This window comes from Gavialis gangeticus, unplaced genomic scaffold (genome assembly GCF_001723915.1).
Source record: "Gavialis gangeticus isolate Ggan-Ray unplaced genomic scaffold, GavGan_comp1, whole genome shotgun sequence".
Classification (NCBI taxonomy): Eukaryota; Metazoa; Chordata; order Crocodylia; family Gavialidae; genus Gavialis; species Gavialis gangeticus.
The window spans coordinates 13,999,152-14,002,570 of record NW_017729034.1 but is presented as its reverse complement, the minus strand read 5'-3'; the positions used below and the strand labels follow the sequence as shown (position 1 = coordinate 14,002,570).

The following is a 3,419-nucleotide window of genomic DNA, read 5'->3' as shown; positions in this document are numbered from 1 at the left end:
AGTTTAAAGCTCGCCGTACGAGATCAGCCAACCTGGAAGCAATTAGCTGCTTGTAGTTAAGTACACTTTTTTGTTTAGTGAAGAAAGTCTCTTTGATTATATTTCTTTAATGTCATAATACAGGGCACATCTACGCATGCAAATAATTTGGAATCAGTTTACTTTTGAATAAACTCTCACGGGTATGTGTCTACATGAGCAGGGATGCAGAAGCAGATTTGCTGCTCCTAGCAGCCAACTGCCCCTGCTCCCTGCAGCCCTGCGATGGGCCCTTGCAGCAGCCAGGGGTAGCTGTAGGCTCCCTCTGGGTGCTAGTTCAGGGGCCACGAGTCGGCTGTCTCCTGGCAGGGTTGGGACATTGCTCCCTACCCCTGGGAGTTGCCTGCTGCCCAAGTGGGCTCTGCCACTGGAGCCTAGGTGGGGACAATGTCCCCCTGCCCTGGCAGCAGGGAGCTCCCAGCCCCAACTCTGTGATCTCTGGGCCCAGGCTGGGAGATCCTTGTCTCCCAGCCCAAGTCCATTATCACAGGTCCCCGGGCTGGGATATCCTTATCTCCCAGTGCCAGCTCCATGGTTATGGGGCTAGCACTGGAAAAGAAGGATCTCCCAGTTTCGTCCCTGGGATCGTGGACTGTGGGCTGGGATCTCCCTGCTGCTGGAGCAGGAGTACGTTGTCCATACCCAGGCTCCAGTGGCGGAGACTGCCCCAGCATCAGGCAACTACCAGGCCTGCAATGGGCCCCTATAGCAGCCAGGGGGAGCTCTAGGGTGCTAGACCAGGGGTCAAGAGACTGCTTTCTCTGGAGGGGCCTGGGACATTGTTTCCTGCGCCTGAGAGCAGAGCGGAAAGGGACAGTGTCCCCTTGCCCTGGCAGTGGGGAGCTCTCAGCCCTTGCTCTACAATTGCAGGGCCCAGGCTGGGAGATACTTAATTTCCAGCGCTGGCCCAATGACTGCAGAACTGGTACTGGGAGATTTATAGTTTCATAGAAGTAAGGGGCTGGAAGGGACCTCAGAGATCCATCCCCCAGTGAGGTAAGGATCTTTCAGCTCCAGTGCTGCAATTGCAAGGGGGGGGCTGGGAGCTCCCTGCTGCCAAGGTAGGAGGACATTGTCCCCTCCTGTGCTCTGGTGGCACAGCCTGCCCCAGCAGCAGGCAGCTCTCGGGGGCAGGGAACAATCTACCACCCCTTGCTGCCCAGCTGACCAGGACCACATTTGCTCTTGTTCAGGCCTCTACACTTGCACTACTGCACAGTAGGGCTGTGCGAAATTTCACCCAGTGTTTCATTTTGAACCTGTTTCAATATGTTTTGAGCTTGAAACAGTGAAATTGAAATGAAACAAAAGCCTGCAAAATAGCTTCAAAATGAAACAAGGGAACTCAAAATGATTCGAAAGTTTTGAAATGTTTTGAGTTTCAAAGCCAGGTTTACTGGCTTCAGCGCCAGTCCCAGCCAGAAGCAGCAGCCTCCTGTCATCTGGCAAGCAGATTGGAGGGTTGCCCACACCCCTGGGAGGGCTGTGGGGGCTGTGCCAGAGTCCTCTCGGGGGTGCAAGCCCCTGATCTGCCTGCCAGATGTGAGAAGCCAGGTGATGCCTCCTGGGAGTCAGCCTGAATTGGGGAAAGTGATTGAATTCGTTGATTCAGATCACTGTCCCGATTTGTATTTGGATATGGCCAAATTGAAGATTCAATGCTGAGTCGGAGAATCAGTGATTTGGCCATAGACAGAGATTTAAATGTTTTTTCTACATGCCTTAGGGTACTAGGTGCAGCTCATGAATGCTGTGATGGTAGGGCACATGGAGCATCCAGACCCAGGAGGTACCAGTTGCTGATTCAGGGGGCCAGGGGCGGGGGCTGGCGGGGGGGCCTCCCTGCGCTCTCTGGCAAACCCAGAAGTGGACCAGCAGTGCTTCTGGTCCAATTCTGGATCCGCTGCTGAGAGCGCTGGGGACCCTCCACTGCTCCCGTGGGATGCTCTATCTGCCCCACCATCTCAGCATTCATGAGCCACCTGGTACCTTGAGGTATATAGAAAAAACATTTAAAGCTGTGTCTATATCTGAATCGTCAAATCTTTCCAAATCGATTCGGAGGGTTCTGATTCGATTTGGAGAGATGAAAGGGTCTTCTGATTTGATTTGGAATTGGAGATTCAGCTGCTGAATTGGGCCGAATCTCTGCTGAATCAAATCAGCGAATCTGAAGCTTCGCACAGCCCTACTGTGTAGTCCCCAGTGTTGTGTCACGGTTAGTGCCTACCGATGCTACATTGCTGTAGTGACAAGCTACAGTTAGCATAGCTCATTGCTACGGTGACATAGCATCTTGTGTAGACATGCCCTATATGTCCTTAGTGAGACCAATTCCAGAATCCTGTGTCCAGTTCTTTTGCCTACATTTTAAAAAGATGATGAAAAATGAAGTGTGAGAAGAAAAGGACCATAGAACTTATTTGCAAGCTGGAGAGAGAAAACACCTTGGACTTGACAGAGCTCTATCTGTTTAGCTTATCTAAAAGACGACTAAGAAATGAATTGATTACAGCATAGAAATGCTGTTATACAGGGAAAATGCCTTGTATTAAGAGTCTTCTTCAATGTAGCAAAACCTTGGCGACTTCCTGTAGTAATGATTTCCAGAATTTAATCACACAATATGTGAAAAGTGTTTTAGTGTATCTGTTCTGGATGTCAGCTTTTAATTCTACTTGGTATTCAATTCCTTCATGTAATGAGACAGGGTAAACAAAATTTCAATGCCATTTATTATTTTACAGAGATATTATATAGCATCATCTTCATTTCCTTTGTAAGGTGCAGCCCCAATCATTTAAATCTCTTCACGCAAGAACTTTTCATGACCATTAGTCTATCTGAAACCAGGGCTACATATAGTATTCCATATGACACTGTGCCATGGAGTTTATACAAAGGCAGCATAATATTTTCCATATTAATTTCTCTCCCACTCCATATTCAGCCAAATATCTTGTTTTCTTATTTCACCACAGTTTCAAATGGAGCAGGATCCACAGTGAGGCTGCACAAAGTCAGCATCTAGAACAGTAGATGTGACTGTATTATGCAAGAAATGAGCAACATGGTCATTTACAAAAAACAGGTCTCAGTTTCCATCTGCAGTCACATGTATACATTAATGCCAGATACTGCAAAAGCTTACATGTTTATAATTTTACTCACATAAATAAGCTTACAGATTTTTATTCAGCAGCAAAGTTAATTACACAGGGTGTGTCTATGCATGCAATTAATATGCATGAATAAACTTTGGTCCAGTTCACGCTAGAGTTTATTGCTCCTGGGTGCTGTGTTTGAGCAGCCTGGCTGACAGGAGGTCCAAGGGGTCAGTCTGCCATCCCAGGACTGCTCCGACCCAGCTCAACATGTTG

At 48.2% G+C, this 3,419-nt stretch overlaps 1 protein-coding gene across 1 annotated transcript in view; it reads left to right on the top strand.

The window, feature by feature from the left end:
• The window catches only part of TBX15 (T-box 15), a 219,206-nt gene that overhangs the window by 161,403 nt on the left and 54,384 nt on the right, over positions 1-3,419 (top strand). The gene's annotated exons all lie outside the window — the stretch shown is intronic.